The 22,910-nt window shown below is 41.1% G+C and overlaps 1 protein-coding gene, 1 long non-coding RNA gene and 2 other non-coding genes across 4 annotated transcripts in view; 2 read left to right on the forward strand and 2 right to left on the reverse strand.

Annotated features, from left to right (window-relative positions):
* Positions 1-22,910, reverse strand: part of LOC133546986 (gastrula zinc finger protein XlCGF8.2DB-like) — a 119,001-nt gene that overhangs the window by 51,031 nt on the left and 45,060 nt on the right. The gene's annotated exons all lie outside the window — the stretch shown is intronic.
* Positions 1,046-17,387, forward strand: LOC133546987 (uncharacterized). Its single transcript, XR_009805291.1, has 4 exons — positions 1,046-1,440; positions 1,642-1,749; positions 6,641-6,907; positions 15,569-17,387. It is a non-coding gene; the product is annotated as an uncharacterized LOC133546987 (long non-coding RNA).
* On the forward strand, positions 21,775-21,847 carry trnak-uuu (transfer RNA lysine (anticodon UUU)). The gene has a single exon. It is a non-coding gene; the product is annotated as a tRNA-Lys (tRNA).
* trnaf-gaa (transfer RNA phenylalanine (anticodon GAA)) lies at positions 22,442-22,514 on the reverse strand. Its single transcript has one exon. It is a non-coding gene; the product is annotated as a tRNA-Phe (tRNA).

Here is a 22,910-nt window from a genome sequence, read left to right on the forward strand (position 1 = left end):
AAGACATTCGTGGCGACACCCTTCCGACTAGCAGGTAATTTTAAACTCACTAAAACACTAGCAACACAATAGAAACATAAGGGATTTCACGGAATTAACCTAGTAAATGTGTCTAAAAACATCTGAATCTGTCCCAATCCAATCGCGTTTTTTTCTTTTTAACTTTTTTTTAAATTATTTTTTCTAGTCCATCGCTATCAATATCCTCAAACACGAACCTTTCATCCACGTGTGACTGCGTGGGTTCCCTCTGGGTACTCCGGCTTCCTCCCACTTCCAAAGACAAGCACCTGGGGATAGGCCCCTCCCACCTCAAAAGACATGCACCTGGGGATAGGTTGATCGGCAGCACTAAATGGTCCCTAGAGTGTGAATGTGAGTGTGAATGTTGTATGTCTATCTGTGTTTGGCCTGCGATTTGTCCAGGGTGTACACCGCCTTCCGCCTGATTGTTGCTGAGATAGGCACCAGTGCCCCCCCCCCCACCCCCCGCGACCCCAAAAGGGAATAAGCGGTAGGAAATGGATGGATAGATAGATAGATAGATAGATAGATAGATAGATAGATAGATGGATAGATAGATAGATAGATAGATAGATAGATAGATAGATAGATAGATAGATAGATAGATAGATATAATATATATAATGCCAAAGAAAATTTAAAAAGAACATGAAAACCTCCCACATTCTAAAATACATTATAAAAACGATTACCATCAAAGACAAAAATAATATCATGAGTGTAATATTTATTGTTTCTTTTTTTTCTTTCCTTATGCTACTGTTGTTTGAATACATTTTTAAATATTTAAATATTTTTACGGAGATAAGTTTTATGTCTTTGTTTTTTAAATTTTAAATGGACAATTTTACTTTTAATTTCATAATAAGTAAATAGTATATAATAAAACAGTTTTACCGGTGGTGGAAAGCTGGTTTTACTTTTTTCTCTCGCGAGATTTGGAAAAAGAGCTGCTTACTTGTTTCTCTCGCGAGATCTGACAACAGTGCGCGCGAACCAATCACGGCGAGGATAAAGCAAGATGGCGTCTGACGGTGAAGACGTTATTGCAGTTGTCACAGTTCAATGTTCTTAATCTGTGCCTCCATGTACACATATATGTCCTTTATTACACTCTAGTAAATAGAGTAAACATCGTTAATAACTGTTTGCATCCGGTTATATTAGTCTGAGCGCACTTTGATGCTTCTCGAGCTAGCTTAGCCTGCTAGTTAGCTTAGCTTGTTAGCTGCTAACAAAGAGAGGCGGAAGTGATCAAACACATCACTAAGTAGAGATCAAGTGTGAGTGTAAAGTGTTGTGATTGTGTGAAAATGTGCCAAAGAACCACAGCAGAGTACGAGGAGGAACTTTGTCCAACAAAAGAGGAGAAGGAGCGACAACATGAAAAACATCAAGTTGTGTTGCACAGAACAGGTTTGTTTACTTCTTACTCTCACATCTTTACTAACTTTATATTTCATTATTCACACTATTCTTCAATAGATTGTCTATAGGAAGATGAATTGTCATGTGAGGATGATGCACTGATTGTTTTACATTGTTCATAAGAAGGAGACAGTTTCAGACACACAATATTTATGAGAGGTTAATGTTTGTAACAATGTGTATCAACAGGTTTACACAAAACTCACACAGTCACCGGGGGAATATTCCAGAGAGCAGGTTAAGTGCAAAGTCCTGAGTATGTAAAGCTCGAGAGTTTTACCTCCAAAAATAAGAGAGGTAAGACAAAGTCAATCAATCAATCAATCAATGTTTACTTATATAGCCCTAAATCACTAGTGTCTCAAAGGGCTGCACAAACCACCACGACATCCTCGGTAGGCCCACATAAGGGCAAGGAAAACTCACACCCAGTGGGACATCGGTGACAATAATGATCCAGTGGGACGTCTGTGACAATAATGATTATGAGAACCTTAGAGAGGAGGAAAGCAATGGATGTCGAGCGGGTCTAACATGATACTGTGAAAGTTCAATCCACAATGGATCCAACACAGTCGCGAGAGTCCAGTCCAAAGCGGTTCCAACTCAGCAGCGAGAGTCCCGTTCACAGCGGAGCCAGCAGGAAACCATCCCAAGCGGAGGCGGATCAGCAGCGCAGAGATGTCGAGGCGGATCAGCAGCGCAGAGATGTCCCCAGCCGATACACAGGCAAGCAGTACATGGCCACCGGATCGGACCGGACCCCCTCCACAGGGGAGAGTGGGACATAGAAGAAAAAGAAAAGAAACAGCAGATCAACTGGTCTAAAAAGGGAGTCTATTTAAAGGCTACAGTATACAAATGAGTTTTAAGGTGAGACTTAAATGCTTCTACTGAGGTGGCATCTCGAACTGTTACCGGGAGGGCATTCCAGAGTACTGGAGCCCGAACGGAAAACGCTCTATAGCCCGCAGACTTTTTTTGGGCTTTGGGAATCACTAACAAGCCGGAGTCCTTTGAACGCAGATTTCTTGCCGGGACATATGGTACAATACAATCGGCAAGATAGGATGGAGCTAGACCGTGTAGTATTTTATACGTAAGTAGTAAAACCTTAAAGTCACATCTTAAGTGCACAGGAAGCCAGTGCAGGTGAGCCAGTACAGGCGTAATGTGATCAAACTTTCTTGTTCTTGTCAAAAGTCTAGCAGCCGCATTTTGTACCAACTGTAATCTTTTAATGCTAGACATGGGGAGACCCGAAAATAATACGTTACAGTAGTCGAGGCGAGACGTAACAAACGCATGGATAATGATCTCAGCGTCCTTAGTGGACAGAATGGAGCGAATTTTAGCGATATTACGGAGATGAAAGAAGGCCGTTTTAGTAACGCTTTTAATGTGTGCCTCAAAGGAGAGAGTTGGGTCGAAGATAATACCCAGATTCTTTACCGTGTCGCCTTGTTTAATTGTTTGGTTGTCAAATGTTAGAGTTGTATTATTAAATAGAGTTCGGTGTCTAGCAGGACCGATAATCAGCATTTCCGTTTTTTTGGCATTGAGTTGCAAAAAGTTAGCGGACATCCATTGTTTAATTTCATTAAGACACGCCTCCAGCTGACTACAATCCGGCGTGTTGGTCAGCTTTAGGGGCATGTAGAGTTGGGTGTCATCAGCATAACAGTGAAAGCTAACACCGTATTTGCGTATGATGTCACCTAGCGGCAGCATGTAGATGCTGAAGAGTGCAGGGCCAAGGACCGAACCCTGGGGAACTCCACACGTTACCTTAACGTAGTCCGAGGTCACATTGTTATGGGAGACACACTGCATCCTATCAGTAAGATAAGAGTTAAACCAAGACAGGGCTAAGTCTGACATACCAATTCGTGTTTTGATACGTTCTAATAAAATATTATGATCGACGGTATCGAAAGCAGCGCTAAGATCGAGGAGCAGCAACATAGATGACGCATCAGAATCCATCGTTAGCAATAGATCATTAGTCATTTTTGCGAGGGCTGTCTCCGTCGAGTGATTTGCCCTGAAACCGGATTGAAAGGTTTCACATAGATTGTTAGACGCTAAGTGTTCATTTAACTGCTCCGCAACAATTTTTTCGAGGATTTTTGAAATAAAGGGAAGGTGAGACACCGGTCGGTAGTTTACCATGAGGTCAGGATCGAGGTTAGGTCTTTTAAGAAGAGGATGAATAACCGCTTTTTTGAATGCTAGGGGAACAGTGCCCGAGGAAAGTGATAAGTTTATAATATTTAGCACTGATGGACCTAATAATACAAAGAGCTCCTTGATCAGTTTCCCAGGAAGAGGGTCAAGTAAACATGTTGTTTGTTTTATTCCATTTACACGTTGTAACAATTCCTCTAATGTTATTTCCTCAAAACGAGAGAAACTATTTTGGAGGGCAGTATCCGCCGTATATACAATCGTGTCAGTGTTAATAGAACCCCGTTGTAGCTGGGACGCATTGTCTTTAATCTCCTTTCTAATGACTTCAATTTTCTTACTAAAGAATTGCATAAAGTCATCAGCTGAGTGGGTGGAGCTACTGGAAGGAGTCCCTTGTTGGGTAAGCGATGCTACCGTACTAAACAAAAATTTAGGATCGTTTTTATTACGGTGGATGAGATTTGAGTAATAATTAGCTTTAGCTAAGGTAAGCATGCGTTTATAAGTTATTAAACCATCACTAAATGCTTGATGGTGCACCTCAAGTTTAGTCGTGCGCCATTTGCGTTCCAGCTTTCTGCATAATATTTTCTGAGCTCTAGTTTCTTCTGTAAACCACGGGGTGCGCTTTTTTGGAGCCTTTTTTAACTTTAGCGGTGCTATGTTATCAATGGTTTCGCGCAGGGCGTCGTTAAAGTTGTTAGTGAGGTTATCAATAGAGCCCACATACTTTGGGAATGGTGCCATTACCGAGGGCAGTAGGTCAGCAAGAGTTGTCGTTGTGGCCGTATTAATGTTGCGGCTGCTATAGCAGTTATTATTATTATTAGTTTGACGAACATGCGTCTGAACCTCGAATTTTATAAGGTAATGATCGGACAATACTTTAGTATACGGGAGTATCGTAACTTTGGAAGCGGTGATACCCCTGACAAGCACTAGGTCTATCGTATTACCGTTGCGATGCGTGGGTTCATTTATTATTTGTGTGAGACCACAGCTATCAATTATAGTCTGGAGCGCTACGCACGGTGGGTCCGATGGGGTATTCATATGGATATTAAAGTCCCCCATTATGATTATATTATCGGCGTGTGTCACTAGATCAGCAACGAACTCTGAGAATTCATTGATAAAGTCCGAACAGGGCCCTGGGGGGCGGTAGATAACAGCCAGGTGTAGAGGCAGCGGTGTGACAGACCTCATAGTAAGCACCTCAAACGATTTATATTTATTATTTATGTTAGGACTAAGGTTAAAGTTTTCGTTGTATATTAGTGCGACCCCCCCACCCCTTTTAAGCGGACGGGCAATATGCGCATGTGTAAAGTTAGGAGGACATGCCTCATTTAGCGCAAAAAAGTCGTTTGGTTTAAGCCAGGTTTCACTGAGACCGATGACGTTAAGATTGTTGTCTCTGATAATATCATTAACTAACAACGTTTTGGGAGACAATGATCTTATGTTTAAAAAACCTATATTATAGGTAGTGGGCTGTTTTAGGGAATTTTTGATCAAATTATACGTAGTAGCAATATTAATAATGTTGTGTTTATTATGCCCAGTGCATTCAGTATAATTACGACCATATCTAGGAATTGATACGACGGGAATGTTCCGATTGTTTGTTTGTTGCTTTGATAAACTGCACGCATCATAGTTAGCCACCTCAGTAACGGGGATTTTCCGATTGTTTGTTTGTTGCTTTGATAAACTGCACGCATCATAGTTAGCCACCTCAGTAACGGGGATTTTCCGATTGTTTGATTGTTGCTTTGATAAACTGCACGCATCATAGTTAGCCACCTCAGTAAAACACATGTCCAACTCTGAACCACTCAAAGCAGAAAAAACTTGTTCTAATTTAACAGACTCCTTACCCAGACCAGTAGTCTCGCATTTTCCATCTAAATCCGTCTTCGGGATGGAGGAAAGTGGTGTTCTGTGGGGATTAGCCTTCTGCTTTGTTTTTAGCCCACCTCGACATCCGCGTTTCCGATCACACCGCTGGCGTCTGCTCCGTAGACGGCCCCCGCTGCTACTAGACTCCGCTGCTTCACAGGCCGCTGGACGTAGCCGCCGACGAATCCCCATGCTAGTTAGCATGTTTAGCACGCCCGCATCTATCAGTCCAAAACGGCCCAATATGTCCATATCCAGAAGTGTCTGGCGGTCGTACGTGATCACGGAGTGACCACGATGCGAGCCAGCCATGAAGTCTGCAGAACTGTCCGGCATTTCCGCCAAATGTTCCATCTTTAGCAAGAGCACCGCAGTGTCGCAGCCCGTCCGGGCGCCGCCATCTTGCCACATGTCACAAGTCAGAGCCAGTTACCATGGTGACTGATGCTGTTAACCTAGCCTGCTAGCTGGCAGGTTTGACAAGTTATATATGTGTGTCAAAGCATACTGACCTGTTATTTCCTTCATTTTGGTGCACCCTCCCTGAGATGGGTAGGTTGTGAGTTCAAACCCCAACCCAGTCATACCAAAGACTATAAAAATGGGACCATTACTTCCCTGCTTGGCACTCAGCATCAGGGGTTGGAATTGTGGTTTAATCACCATAACAAATATTCCCGGGCGCGGCCACCGCTGCTGCTCACTGCTCCCCTCACCTCCCAGAGTATGATCAAGGGTGATGGGCCAAATGCAGGGAATAATCTCCCCACACCTAGTGTGTGTATGACAATCATTGGTACTTTAACTTTTTAACGTGGCTGTGATTGTCAAAAGCACAAAGCCTGATCTAAAGATGACATCTTGATCTCATACCATCTCAAACCAATTGGCCGTTCATTATTAAGTGAAATGTTTTATAGTCGCTTAAATTTGTCTTTAACCAAGCAACACTGTTTTTTCCAGTTACTCAACTAATCGGAAACATTTCCAGTAGAACACTTGATTAATAACATTTTCAATAGCCACAACCCTATATTTCATGTACAATTTAATATTTAGCATGTAGGAGTTAAAATGTGTTGTTTGTGTCCTGTAGACATCCATCAGCTGATTGGACACCAAGAAGAATGTCTCCCTCATCTGCAGGGGGACAGTTTCACTGTAAAGTATCCACAGCCCTCACATTTTAAAGGGGACAAAGATGAGCCACAGCCCTCTTATTTCAAAGAGGAAGAGGAGGAAGAGTGTCCTGTAGGGCAGGAGGAGGCTGATGTCAGCAAGTTTCCACTGACTGTTGTCTCTGTGAAGACTGAAGAGCATGAAGACAAACCACCTGAGTCCTCACAGCTTCATCACAGTCCAAGTAAGCACAACATCCACATATCATCTAATTCAATATTTGTGACACATGTTCATCCGGGGGCCACATTTATCACTAAAGATGGAGATATATTTGCTTTTTAACACCACCATGTAAATATGAATGCTCATCAATCATCAACAGTGTAATTGCTGGGGTGTAACCATGTGACCTAGAGGCCGTCCTCCTTACCTCACGTGGTCAAATGAAGGCAAACATTCAACATTCACGGCGTGGCGCAGTGGGGAGGGTGGCCGTGCGCAACCCGAGCGTCCCTGGTTCAATTCCCACCTAGTACCAACCTCGTCACGTCCGTTGTGTCCTGAGCAAGACACTTCACCCTTGCTCCTGATGGGTGCTGGTTGGCGCCTTGCATGGCAGCTCCCTCCATCAGTGTGTGAATGTGTGTGTGAATGGGTAAATGTGGAAGTAGTATCAAAGCGCTTTGAGTACCTTGAAGGTAGAAAAGCGCTATACAAGTACAACCCATTTATCATTTAATATGGCTACTGTTTATTTACCTTTAGCAGCACATGTGTCAGCATATTTCAAAGGTTTAGTGGTGAAGATAAGAGATGTACACCAAGTACCATTTTTTAAATTAATACTGGTTCCTAATTATGTCGTCCATGAGGACCGTGAAGATTCTGGATTAAAGACACAACTATTTGTATTTTTAATTCCAGCTGACTGAGGTAACTATGACACGTTGTCACATTGAGTTCAGCTGCCGCTGCTACACATTACAATCAGCTTTGAATAATGACAAATAAGGAAGCATCAAAAGTTTGATGTGTGTGTTATTGAGAAGAAGATGACATAAGTGCATTTCACCTTGCACTGCACACATAGTTGACTTCTTTAAGACTTCAAATAAACAGCTGCTGATAAAAGACTTCCCTGCTCTGAGATGTTACAGAACATCATGTTGGAGGTGTTCAACCTCTTGTGCTAATAGGAATGCTATTTAAAATGCCTTTTTCCACTTTTTTATTTCCACAAATGACATTTAGTACCAAAAAAAGTACCGACAAATACTGGTATCGATTAGGGTATCATATCGATACATTTCTAACGATTTATATCCCTACTTAAAATACAAGCCAGATATCTTAAAAAAATAATTTCAACGTTTGTTTGGATTTAGTTACTTCTCTGCTGTCCAGCAATGTCTCAATCAATCTAGTTTATTTGTACTAATTAGCAAAGTTTTCTTGTCTTTCTAAAGTCTTTCTTCCAATAGCCTCCTAGCGGTAAAGTTGTCCGATTGCAAACTGAGGCAGTATTTGTTACTGATAAAACTTTCGGCGAACCAAAATTTAAGAAATTGTACTGGAAAGTTAATTATGTTTGAAGATGGCTGATAGAAACACAATCAGAATCAGAAACACTTTATAATCTCACAGGAGAATTTAAGATTTTCAGCACAATCCCATTCAAGAGCAGACAAACATTACAGGGAGACAGAACAGGTCTGCCAACTTCCGCCGCCCCTTAAAAAAAAGGTGAGAAACTGGTAAAAAGAAGGAGAGGTGAGAAAAAAAAATCAGTCTAAGCCTGGGACCCTGGAGAGGGGATCCAGACTGAGGCCAAAGAGAAAACAAAAGTCTAATATCCAGCGCCGGGGACCGGGCTCGGCGTGTAGTTGTTGACAACCTGCTGCTCCACTTTGACATGTTAGGCTTACAAGAGACATTCCTCCCAAAACTAGACCTGGGGCTCTTGAATTATTTTAATGATGGGAATTGTATGAGGGAGGATAGCGGGAGGTGTTGCTGTGCTCTGGCACAAAAAGCACGATGCAGTTATTAGTGTTATTAGGCTCGAAGTGTATTGCTGTTCAGTATAAGTCCGACAATAGGGAGTTTATTGTTCTCAATGTGTACACTCCGTATGAATGTAAAGACAATGAGGATGAATCCATGTTTAAACTTGCTTTTATTAATTCTTTTATACAGGATAATCACTGTACGTGTATTTATGTGGTCGGTGACTGGAATGCTGATATTTCTGATGGCAGCTCTGATAATGCAAGACACCTAATACAGTTTTGTGATGATAATGCACTCACCTTATCTAGTCAAGGGTTGTTGCCAGCTGATAGCTACTCTTATATTAGTGAAGCCTGGCACACAACATCATGGCTTCGGGTGGGGGGACGGGTCCTGACTGTTGTTTGTGCTTAGCCACCAAACAGCAGCTCAGAGTACCCACTCTTTTTGGATTCCCTTGAGGGAATACTGGAGAGTGCTCCCTCGCTGATTCCCTTGTTCTGCTGGGGAACTTCAACGCTCATGTTGGCAACGACAGTGAAACCTGGAGAGGCGTGCTTGGGAAAAATGGCCGCCCGGATCTGAACCCAAGTGGTGCTTTGTTATCGGATTGTCACGGATTGTCCATGACAAACACCATGCTCAAACATAAGGGTGTCCATATGTGCACTTGGCACCAGGACATCCTCGGCCGCAGTTCCATGATTGACTTTGTAGTTGTGTCATCGGATTTGCGGCCTCATGTTTTGGACACTCGGGTGAAGAGAGGGGCAGAGCTTTCTACCAATCACCACCTTGTGGTGAGCTTGTGAGGGTCTGCTGGGAACGCCTAGAAGAGTTTCCTGTCAGAGAGAGTTTCAATTCCCACCTCTGGAAGAACTTTGAACATGTCACGAGGGAGGCAGTGGATATTGAGTCCGAGTGGACCATATTCCGTGCCTCTATTGTCGAGGCGGCTGATTGGAGCTGTGGCCGCAAGGTGGTTGGTTCCTGTCGTGGCGGTAATCCTAGAACCCGCTGGTGTACACCAGCAGTGAGGGATCCATCAAGCTGAATAAAGAGTCCTATCGGGTCCTTTTGGTTCATGGGACTCCAGAAGCAGTGGACAGGTACCGACTGGCCAAGCGAAGTGCGGCTTCAGCGATCGCGGAGGCAAAAACTCGGACATGGGAGGAGTTTGGGGAAGCCATGGAAAACGAGTTCCGGGCGGCTTCGAAGCAATTCTGGTCCACCATCCGCCGCTTCAGGGTGGGAAGCAGTACACTGTCACTGTATGGTGAGGATGGTTTGCTGCTGACCTCTACTGCGGCTGTTGTTAATCAGTGGAGGGAATACTTAGAAGACCTCTTCAATCCCACCAACACATCTTCGTATGAGGAAGCAGTTCCTGGAAAATCTGTGGTGGGCTCTCCTATTTCTTGGGCCGAGGTCGCCGAGGTAGTTAAAAGCTCCTCGTTGGCCGCCCTCAGGAAACATTTGGTGATTTAACCCCCAACCCTTGATGCTGAGTGCCAAGCAAGGAGGCAATGGGTCCCATTTTTATAGTCTTTGGTATGACTCGGCCAGGGTTTCAACTCATGACTTTCCAGTCTCAGGGCAGACACTCTAACCAAAAGGCCACTGAGCAGGTCGATGGTTAATGCATCCTAAATAGAAAATAAACCTTGAGCAATTGAGTCATTGGTAGCCGCTCTATTCTGCTTTCAAAGTGCTCTAAATAACATCTTAAAGGCCTACTGAAATGAAATTTTCTTATTTAAACGGGGATAGCAGGTCCATTCTATGTGTCATACTTGATCATTTTGCGATATTGCCATATTTTTGCTGAAAGGATTTAGTAGAGAACATCCACGATAAAGTTTGCAACTTTTGGTGCTGACAAAAAAGCCTTGCCTTTACCGGAAGTCGCAGACGATGATGTCACAAGTGTGAGGGCTCCTCGCGTCCTCACATTGTTTTTAATGGGAGCCTCCAGCAGCAAGAGCAGTTCGGACCGAGAAAACGACTATTTCCCCGTTAATTTGAGCGAGGATGAAAGATTCGTGAATGATGATATTGATAGCGAAGGACTAGAAAAAAAAAAATAATAATAATTTAAAATAAAAGGCGATTGCATTGGAATGGATTCAGATGTTTTTAGACACATTTACTAGGATAATTCTGGGAAATCCCTTATCTTTCTATTATGTTGCTAGTGTTTTAGTGAGTTAAATAGTACCTGATAGTCGGAGGGGTGTGTCCACGGGTGTCTTGACGTCAGTCTCTGAGGGAAGTTGACGGCAGCTGCATGGACGGCGCAAGCTCAGCTGATCTACAGTAAGAGGAGAGTTTTTACCACAATTTTCTCAGCGAAACCTGCCGGTTGACAAGTGGTCGGGAACCATGTTCGCTTGACCGTTCTGATCCATAGTAAAGCCGTGTGTTTGTGTGGCTAAAGGCTAAAGCTTCCCACCTCCATCTTTCTACTGTGACTTCTCCATTATTAATTGAACAAATTGCAAAAGATTCAGCAACACATATGTCCACAATACTGTTTAATTGCGTGATGAAAAGAGACGACTTTCAGCCTGCAAATGGTGCTGCGCTAATATGTCCCCTCCAACCCGGGACGTCACGCGCCATCATTCCGCGACGTTTTCAACAAGAAACTCCGCGGAAAATTTAAAATTGTAATTTAGTAAACTAAAGCAGCCGTATTGGCATGTGTTGCAATGTTAATATTTCATCATTGATATATAAACTATCAGACTGTGTGGTCGCTAGTAGTGGCTTTCAGTAGGCCTTTAAATCCACCTTTAACATTTTAAAGGGGAACATTATCAGCAGACCTATGTAAGCGTCAATATATACCTGGATGTTTCAGAAAAAAGACCATATGTTTTTTTAACCGATTTCCGAATTCTAAAAGGGTGGATTTGGCGATGTAAACGCTGTCGGAGCAATGACCTTTCACCCGTGACGTCACAACGGGAAGCAATCAGCCATTTTCTCAAACACATTACACACACCAAGTCAAATCAGTTCTGTTATTTTCCGTTTTTGCGACTGTTTTCCGTACCTTGGAGACATTATGCCTCGTCGGTGTGTTGTCGGACGGTGTAACAACACCAGCTGACTTACGTGGAGTGTGCTAATCAGACATATTACTGGAAGCTAATCGATGCTAACATGCTCTTTAGGCTAGCTGTATGTACATATTGCATCATTATGCCTTATTTGTAGCTTTATTTGCATCCAGCCTTTCCCTCCACCCACATTTAATGCCAAACAAACACATACCAATGGACGGATTCAAGTTGTACCAGTGGTCAAAAGATGCGAAAGTCCCTCGTTTGTTCTGCACACCTTACCGACGATAGCGATGCTACGACAGAGATGGCACAGAGATGTGTGGATATACTGTGACACTCAAAGCAGATGCATTTACAATGATAAAGTCAACGAAATCACAAAGTTGAGTTTTGTTGATGTTATTGACTTATGTGCTAATCAGAAATATTTGCTCACGGTATGACTGGAAGTTAATCGATGCTAACATGCTATTTAGGCTAGCTGTATGTACATATTGCATCATTATGCCTCATTTTTAGCTATATTTGTATCTAGCCTTTCGCTCCACCCACATTTAATGCCAAACAAATACATACCAATTGACGGATTCAAGTTTCTCAGTGTTCAAAAGATGCAATCGTTGGTTAGAAGGCAATCGCCGAATTCGTCCTCGTTGCCGATGTCTGTCGTGATATGGCCCAATAGCTTCAGTTTCTTCTTCTATTTCGTTTTCGCTATCTGCCTCCACACTCCAACCATCCGTTTCAATACATGCGTAATCTGTTGAATCGCTTAAACCGCTGAAATCTGAGTCTGAATCCGAGCTAATGTCGCTTTCTGTTCTATCCGCCATGTTTGTTTGTATTGGCTTCACGCAGTGACGTCACAGGAAAATGGACAGGCGGATATAACGACGGTTAAAATCAGGCACTTTAAAGCCGTTTTTGGGGATATTGCGTGATAGGTAAAATTTTGAAAAAACTTCCAAAAATAAAATAAGCCACTGGGAACTGATTTTTATTGGTTTTAACCCTTCTGAAATTGTGATAATGTTCCCCTTTAAATACACACTGTAAGTATATATGTAATGTAGTCACATTCTTAATAACATGTCATGTTTACATATCTTTCTCATTTTAAGCATACAATGTCTGCTCTCAGTGGGATGCCGACTGATGGTATGTTCATATCTTCCCGTTTAGATGAAGAATTAATCCTCACAAATGGTTAAAAAAGGGTGGGTGCAAAATAGCGTATTTTTGAATCTTTCTTGCCATCTCCAGGTCTAAGTTGGATGTCAGAGTTGACCAAGTTCTCGGTTTATGTCCACAACCTTCTACTTCATAAGTGAGAAGCATGCTTTATAATCTAGAATTAGCTTTCACCCTCTTAGAGGCGAGAAAGCAGCTCAATATGTCAATATAGCAGCATAAGCTAGTTACTTCTGTGATCTATGCGCCGCTAAAAGTAGGTCCTCAAAGGCCTACTGAAATTAGATTTTGTTATTTAAACGGGGATAGTAGGTCCATTCTATGTGTCATACTTGATCATTTCGCGATATTGCCATATTTTCGCTGAAAGGATTTAGTAGAGAACATCCACGATAAAGTTCGCAACTTTTGGTGCTGATAAAAAAGCCTTGTCTTTACCGGAAGTCGCAGACGATGACGTCACAAGGGTGAGGGCTCCTCACGTCCTCACATTGTTTATAATGGGAACCTCCAGCGGCAAGAGCTATTCGGACCTAGAAAACGACAATTTCCCCATTAATTTGAGCGAGGATGAAAGATTTGTGGATGATGATATTGATAGCGAAAGACTATAATTTTTTTTTTTAAATAAAATAAAATAAAAAGCGACGGCTCCGGCATTGTGAGCGTTTCAGATGTAATTACACACATTTACTAGGATAATTCTGGAAGATCCCTTATCTGCTTATTTTTTAATAGTGTTTTAGTGAGATTGTAAAGACATACCTCGAGGTCGGATGGCTGCGGTGAACACCCAGTGTCTTAAAGAGAAGCAGAGGAGCCAAGCTCACAGCTGCCTTTTAAACAGCTACTGCAGGAGGACGAATAATGATGTCTCCGGTAAGATATATATCACAATTTTCCCATCCAAAAACATGCTGGTTGACGTAGAGAAACATGTTCGCTTGACCGCTCTGTGTTAAAAACAAAGGTGCAATACACTGTTTTCCACCAACAGCACTGTTCTTTATAGTCTCCATTATTAATTGAAAAAATTGCAAAAGATTCAGCAACACAGATGTCCAAATTACTGTGTAAGTATGCGATGAAAAGAGACGACTTTTAGCTGTGTGTTATGCTAAGCTAATATTTCCTGACAGTCCGTGACGTCACGCGCACGCGTCATCATTCCGCGACGTTTTCAACAGGAAACTCCGCGGGAAATTTAAAATTGCAATTTAGTAAACTAAAGCGGCCGTATTGGCATGTGTTGCAATGTTAATATTTCATCATTGATATATAAACTATCAGACTGCGTGGTGGCTTGTAGTGGCTTTCAGTAGGCCTTTAACGTTAGCGCTTATAATAACAATATCACTAATACTTGGTTAATATTCAGGTCACAAAATGTAAAATGAGTATAGTTGGCAGTTTTTGGATGTTTTTTGGAGGACTTTGTGGGTCTAATAGAGGAGCTCCCATTGACTCCAATATTAGCTGATTTCTGCTCATGTTTATTTACTAATTAGAATTCATAAATATTTAAAAAATATGTCTCACATAAGGATTATGAATGACAGGCGACATTTTAAAAAAGTGCAGTTTCCTTTGAGTTTGTCAGATAAGTAAACAGTCCTTCAAATTAAAGATGTAAAACAATTTAGGTTGTTTATAGATATTATCCACTATGAAGTTACAGTCAAACTAAGCACACAAGGGAAAGTACATTCATATACACATAAAGTACATTCATATACACATGAAGTACACACATGTGTAAGAATCATGTTCATCGTCACACCCTTAGTTAAAAGCACACCATCCCCATGACATGACACTTCCACGTGATGTAGAACAGGAGTACAACATTTTAAACATACACACACATCTGAAGAATATAAAAAATACATATATTTGGTGGGCCAAACAAAATGACTCGGGGAGCCAATGTTTGGTATGGGCGATATGACCTCAAATCTATATCCTAATTACAATATATGTCACAATATATAATTTTTTTATATGATCGATAATAGAATAATTTCAAAGCGGGTTAAAAAATGCTCCTAATTTGGCAGCTGACATATGCAGTAACATATTGTGTAATTTCTAATTGTATTATTTTATCGAACCCATCCATCCATCCATCCATCTATCCATCATCTTCCGCTTATCCGAGGTCGGGTCGCGGGGGCAGCAGCCTAAGCAGGGAAGCCCAGACTTCCCTATCTCCAGCCACTTCGTCTAGCTCTTCCCGGGGGATCCCGAGGCGTTCCCAGGCCAGCCGGGAGACATATCTGGTTACTTTATTCGAGGAAAAAAAATACTGGAAATTATGTATTATTTCACTGCATATTTCAGCAACTAAATTAGGAGCCTGTGTAACCTGTTTTAAGATCATTCTATTAGTAATTCTATATGAAATAATTTAATCGCAAAATCTAATTTAAACCATATCGTCTATCCACAGTAAAAAGTCCTGTTGTCCTGGTTTGTTTTTCTTATCCTGTGAATAATGTTGTTAAGAGCAGCGTGTTTGTGCGTCACTGAGATTTCAAGACAGTTCTTACAATAACTTGTTTTTCCTAAGTGCATGTAAATGTACTGAATGCGTTGTGTGACTGAGCACAGATGCTGTGTTTGTCTTGCAGACATCTGTGAAGAACATCTTCACCCTGAGCAACAGAAGTGGAGCTTCAGGATGCGAACGGAGGAGCCACAGCCCTTCCACATTAAGAAGGAAGAGGAATACCTACTGACCCCCATTTTTAAAGAGGAAGAGGAGGACCCACAGACACCCCATTTTAAAAAGGAAGTGGTGGATCCACTGAGCCCTCACATTAAAGAGGAAGAGGAAGAACACAGCATCAATCAGCAGGGAGAGCATCTTGAAGGACTGGAGGAGGTTGATGTCACCAAGATGCCAGTGACTGGTGTCCCTGTGAAGAGTGAAGATGATGAGGTGAAAGGTGAAAGTGAGGAGAGGGGAGGGGGGGAGCCTCCAAGCAGCAGCTCAACACAACACATGACAACAGAAGCTGATGGAGACCACTGTGGAGGATCACAAGCAGACAAGCTCTTAGCTCCACTATCAGATAGTGAGGACACAACGTCACACTCTCCTGACACTGATGATGAAGACTCTAAAGATGATAAGACATGTCACACTGACAACACTCACTTCACATCTTCTCTCTGTCACAAAACCTTTAAATATCCTAGTAAATTGAAAAGACACATGAGAACACACACTGGAGAAAAACCTTTTTCATGTTCAAACTGCGGTAAACATTTTACTCAGATTTAAAAGTACACATGAGAACACACACTGGAGAAAAACCTTTTTCATGTTCAATCTGTGGTAAAGGTTTTACAGAAAGTCATAATTTGAAAAGACACAAGAGAACACACACTGGAGAAAAACCTTTTTCCTGTTCGACCTGTGGTAAAGGTTTTACAGAAAGTCAGAATGTGAAAGTACACATGAGAACACACACTGGTGAAAAAACTTTTTCCTGTTCAATATGTGGTAAAGGTTTTACACAAAGTCAGAGTTTGAAAGTACACAAGAGAACACACTGGTGAAAAAACTTTTCCCTGTTCAATCTGTGGTAAAGGTTTTACACAAAGTCAACATTTGAAAGTACACATGAGAAGACACGCTAGTGAAAAACCTTTTTCTTGTTCAATCTGTGGTAAAGGTTTTACACAAAGTCAACATTTGAAAAGACACACTAGAACACACACTGGAGAAAAATCACATTCCTGTTCAATCTGCAACAGAAGCTTTTGTCAACAATCAAAGCTTGTAGCACACATGAGAAGACACCCAGGAGAGAAAGTGTTGAGTTGCAGTGTGTGTGGTGAAAGATTGTCTTCTAAGTACCAGTGTAAGAAACACAAGTGTGCTGGTGAGAACAGCAGCAGCAAATGAAACTGCAGGATTTGAAATAAACTGTCCAGACTTTCATTTTGACTTTCTAACAACATCAGCACATATAACATGTGTGACATTGTTGTTTGTTTAACAATCTGGTTAATATGCTTCTGCATTTATAGATTAAGATAGTTTGAAATATGAAAGTATTACATATTTGTATTTGTAATTGTTGATAACCCCATAGATTATCACCTTTATATGATATACATATGTACTGGTTCACATCTGGAACATCTTCTGGACCACTTCAGGAAGCATATTATTATTTACTTTATACATCATTTAAACAGTTGTCTTTTATACAATTTTAAAATGTCTGACCTTATGAATCATTTGTTGGGTCTCTTTAATTATCGTTATTACTCTGTATTATGATGATTGTGTTGTGATTATTTTATATGTATGTCCCCAGACCTTTACGTAATCTAAACGTGAGAGAAAATGGCAGATTATTTTTGTGAAGGGATGGTTTTGTTTTTACAAACTTACATTTGTCGATATATTAAATAAATCCAGTATTGTGTTTGAAACATTTTTTTTATGTTTTTTTTTTCTTTTTTAACATGCCCACAACAACATCAATATCAGTCAAAGTTTGGAGTGTCAGACAAAAGCCAATATTGTACATCATCCCACAGAGATTTACTTTGCATACATTCTTAAAATAAACTGTTTATTGTGTTTCCCAATCACAGATCGAACAAGTGTTGTCTTCAATTGCAAAACAACATCCAAAATATTACTTTAAGTGGTCAATTCCGACTTTTTTTCTTTCATTAACTCTTTTGCCTTAGAAAGAATGGAAACTTTTAAGTTATGAGTATTTTTCTTGTTCCAGGTTGTACTTCATGAAATAATCAAATAATAAAAATGTTATCAGTCAATAAGTGCATCAGTGACCAAATGCCTTTTTCAAACCATTGCTGTTCAAAGATGGATTTGTTTCTCATTTTAATATAAGAACAATTCCATAGTGGAGTATTGTGTGTGATGAAGTTGTGTTTGTAAATTAGTTTCCAGTACAACAACACTTGCTGGTAGGGATGGGTACTGTTCACATTTCAACTGATTCGGAACACATTCCACTACCTCCAAATCAATACCAAGCCTCAACAGTACGACTTTTTGGTACTTTTGTGCCTGTTAATAATATTGATTGTTTGTGATAAATTTGTATTGCAAAATTTAAAAATAAGATTATTATTGATAACTGCAGTCCTTTCGTTACCCTTTGTTTTTTTTTTTGTTTTCATATCATCAGTTACATGTAGCTTTATTTACATTTGCAAGTCCAGTACGCTAGATGGCTGTAGTGTAAATTCATAAGGTTTTTTGTTGCGCCCAAAAAAGTGTTAATACTGAATATATTGGATTTATTATGCACCAGCTGTCTGATTCTAACATTCATCTTAGTTATAGTTTTAATTAACTCATTTGGTGGGTGTTAACGTCATGAGAAATTGCTAATGCTAATCAGTAGCATGTCAATAGCAAAGCCAATGTATATTAGCATCAAGCTACCATGACTTCTATAGCGTTTTTTGAGTCCATTTCTTTGTTGGCATTGACAATTGCAACATTTATCTCAAGGTAGTTTGACTCAGACTGCTCTCAGTGCTGCTGGAGTGATCTCCAAATGCCAAACAGAGGTCAAATGAGTTCCAAGTTAGATATTCAACAGACATTCAACATCCAGCCAGGCTGACTGTTTGAAAACTCATGCCACGTCTGTCAGTCCCTGCTGACAAGTGCTTTACTTTAAGGGACCGTCAATAAAGTACTTGTCATTAGCTCACTAAGAACATTTCAATTGTCAGTAGCTTTAGTCATGTGACCGAGAACCTCAAACCTACTTTCATATTGTTTGTTCATCACTGCTGTAGTCGGCTCATGCCTTGAATTGTCCGGTTTTAAGGGATAAACAGTAGAAAATGGATGGATGGATGTTTAGTGACAGAGTGGAAACTGTCAAACCTCAAGCCCACCAAGTGCTTGAACCCAAGGCAGTTTTGGGAGAAAAGTTTACAGGTCAGATGAGACTTTGCCTCACCTTCAATCAAGAGTGAAAAGGCTGATCTTTGTACACAAGCAGCTTTTCCAACAAGACAACAATATTAAACACACATAAAAACTGTTTTCAAAGGGTTTCAGGCAGGTTTCTGGGATGTCCGTTCCAGAGACTGGACCTTAACCCTGCTAAACATTTGAGAACATTGCTTTGAACTGGCTCTGTGTCAAGAAAGCAACACATGTCAATCAAATCTACCAGTATTTCCAAGAACGGGGTCAAATATGCAAGCAAACTGTTGCCAGAAGCAGCTTGCTTCATTTTTATTTATTGTTACGTGTTGTGAAGAAACCCTGAAGTGCTCCGTCGTAAGAACATCAGACTTTCATTCTGACTTCCAGGATTCAAGTCCACAACTTTTATGGACAGAATTTCGAGGCGCAGTCAAGGCGTTAAGGGGATCGGGTTTGGTGACTGCAGGATTAGGTTCCTGCTTTTTGCAGATGATGTGGTCCTGATGGCTTCATCTGGCCAGGATCTTCAGCTCTCACTGGATCGGTTCGCAGCCGAATGTGAAGCGACTGGGATGAGACTCAGCACCTCCAAGTGTGAGTCCATGGTTCTTGCCCGGAAAAGGGTGGAGTGCCATCTGCGGGTTGGGGAGGAGACCCTGCCCCAAGTGGAGGAGTTCAAGTACCTCGGAGTCTTGTTCACGAGTGAGGGAAGAGTGGATGGTGAGATCGACAGGCGGATCGTAATGTGGACGCTGTATCGATCCGTTGTGGTGAAGAAGGAGCTGAGCCGAAAGGCAAAGCTCTCAATTTACCGGTCGATCTACGTTCCCATCCTCACCTATGGTCATGAGCTTTGGGTTGTGACCGAAAGGACAAGATCACGGGTACAAGCGGCCCAAATGAGTTTCCTCCGCCTGGGTGGTGGGTCTCTCCCTTAGAGATAGGGTGAGAAGCTCTGTCATCCGGGGGGACCTCAAAATAAAGCCGCTGCTACTCCACATGGAGAGGAGCCGGATGAGGTGGTTCGGGCATCTGGTCAGGATTTAGGGCACGTCCAACCGGTAGGAGGCCACGGGGAAGACCCAGGACACGTTGGGAAGACTATGTTTCCCGGCTGGCCTGGGAACGCCTTGGGTTCCCCCGGGAAGAGCTGGAAAAAGTGACTGGGGAGAGTGAAGTCTGGGCTTCCCTGCTTAGGCTGCTGCCCCCACGACCTGACCTCGGTTAAGTGGAAGAAGATGGGTGGATTGATTGATGGATTAAGTAATGAAGTTAAAAATTGTACTGATATGATCCAGTTTAAGATGTTGTTCAGATTAATAGTGCTTATAAAGTACAAAGAAGAGGAATTATGAGAAAAACTTCAACCTTATTGAAAATAAGATATTCTTCATCTCAGTATGCTAATAATGACGGAATTAATGAATTACATATTACAAAACTGTTGTATTACTCATTCACGGATGTCATTTCACTATTTGACTACAAAAAAGGTCAGTAAATGAATGTATATATTTGTAAACGCTCTGAAGTGGGAAAGGTGTAGGATTAAATAAGCTTTGCTTCTTCCTACTCCTTTTCGGACATGATGTAATGTGAAATGGTATTAAAGTGTCTGATGTATTATGTTGTAAGTATGTTCATGTTCAAAATAAACTAAAGAAAGAAAGAAAAGAAAGAAAGTATTGATCGATTGACTGAGTTTATAATACAATTTTACCAAGTGATAAAGTAACAGCACAAAGCACACATCAGTCATATTAAATGATGCATCAAGGACAATACTGTAATGACATCAAATAGATATTTTTAATTTCGCCAGAGTACCTGGTTGGTTTCACATCTTGTTCAACCACTTACCAGAGGGAACAAGATAGCTCTTTTTTCAAAAATCATCAAAAAAGTACAGGAAGGTTATGGTGCCATGACCCGGAGTCAAACCAGGGTTGCTGCAGCCACAACACAGAGTACTAACCACTATACCATCACAGCTGTAACAAACCATCCTGAATGATAATGTGTTTGCTTCCCTGTTCATGTTCATAGACAGAATAGTCACATCTAGTTTGAATGCTAGTGACCAAGCTCCAACATTTTTTACTCTAACAAGAGGAAGGCGTGCTCAGGTAAGATTTGTTTTGTGTCACATTTTTCCTCATCCACTTTGTTTTGATTAAATGTCCCGAGTATAACAACAGATACAACGTCCAGATATCTATTCACAATAATAATAAAAAAAAAAAATGCATGTTCCAGTTAGTAGATATTTATTTTAAATGCAAAAAAACACTCCCGAAGAAATTGCACTGAATTTTGTTTCAGTTCAATTAACAAAAAATAACTAGCTAGTCAGGAGTTGAACCTAGAATCTTCTGATCTGTAGTCAGACATGTTATCCATTGCACCACTAGCTCCGCGCCCTGTAATTTCGTACAAGTTGTATATTGTAAACATCTTAGGCCAAAGGAACACACAGTTTACATGAGGCTTACTACCAAAACAGGGCTTTACTGACTGCTTATGTTGGACTTTAAAATCTAGTGACCTTCTATTTGTTGCAGCCTGGGCCTTCACCAGCTCTACCTGTTGCAGCTAACCTCCACTAAAAATTAAAACAAAATGCTTCTGGCAATATTTTGGGGAGCATCCAAGTTAAATGCAGCTCAGAGTTGGCAACTTCGGGAGAGGAGCTTCTTTTTTGGTCAAAACCTTCTTTGTTGATGCCGATGTAAAACTGGCCTATCTGTCAAAAATGAGCTTTGTGTTCAAGCACTTGGGGAGCTTGAACTTTGACAGTTCCCAGCTTGTCACTGAACATGCTGACTAATTCACTTTCACCTGAGATTGCCAATATGGATGTTATCTCAGATGTTGGACATATCAGCATATCAAAGGTCCTGGGTAGCTCAGTCGGCAGAGCATCAGACTTTTAATCTGAGGGTCCAGGGTTCAAGTCCCTGTTCAAGTGGCTGATGCTGACCTCCATACATTTCTCAAGAAATGTCCCTTTGCCCCACTGCAGCAGTCCTTCGAATCTATATTTAATTTAAACAGTTTTCAACAATGATTGTTTTTCCTCTATTCAATTTGAAAAACTGTAATTCAACAAGTGGATGTGAGGGATGGGAGAGCGTTAATGTGATCATCTGAAGGTTTAACCGCAATACCTTAAACTCAAATAGTTAGACAGTGTATCTGTATGAAAAAGTTGTGGTTAATATTTTGCTGTAGGTGTGTTAGATGCACCTTCACCTCACACTGAGCTCAGCTTTATTACTCTCAGTTTCAAGTTATACAGTCCAAGACAAACCCTTAAGGCAACAAATTTGTGTTTGAAACAGCCCGATGTAAGGCTCAGTTAAAGACCAAACATTGGCTTCAGGAACGATACACCGTTAAACAAAATAACAGTTGTCCAAATTAAAAACGGAGGAAAGGTGTGTCACTACTGATACTAGGATTCCACCAGCAAGGCTGGCAGGTCAGGGAGACCATTTCAGTATTGTAAGAGCCACAGAAGGCTTATTAGTAAGAAGATTTGATTCAGAAACTCAGCGAGTTGTGCTGAAACCCGGGATCGAACCAGGGACCTTCAGATCTTCAGTCTGACGCTCTCCCAACTGAGCTATTTCATCTATACGAATGCTTTGGGTTTACATATTCAAATGTAACCAAGGTCTGCCCTATTGGTGACTTTTGAGGGGTGGAAGGAGGTCTTTCCAAGGGGTCTCAAAGCCTAGTATTGGTCAGCAGAACAGGTACTTGAATCCCGGAAGCTCAAAAAGAATGTCTTACGCTCCATGACTGAGCATATGAGGGTCTCTAAAAAATGTACCAAAATGCTTCTGAAGAATGTTTTATTACCGAGAATGTTATGATTATTGCAAACATTTGGCAGATTTTTCAGAAATGTTCAAAAGTTCTTAGCAGGCTAATAATTAATTCTTCAAGTGTAGATGAACCTTGCTTAGAAGAAAGGTAGTTTAAATGGTATAAGAACAGATACAACTACCAGTTATACATTCGCAATA

This window comes from Nerophis ophidion, unplaced genomic scaffold (assembly GCF_033978795.1).
Source record: "Nerophis ophidion isolate RoL-2023_Sa unplaced genomic scaffold, RoL_Noph_v1.0 HiC_scaffold_56, whole genome shotgun sequence".
Taxonomy (NCBI): Eukaryota; Metazoa; Chordata; class Actinopteri; order Syngnathiformes; family Syngnathidae; genus Nerophis; species Nerophis ophidion.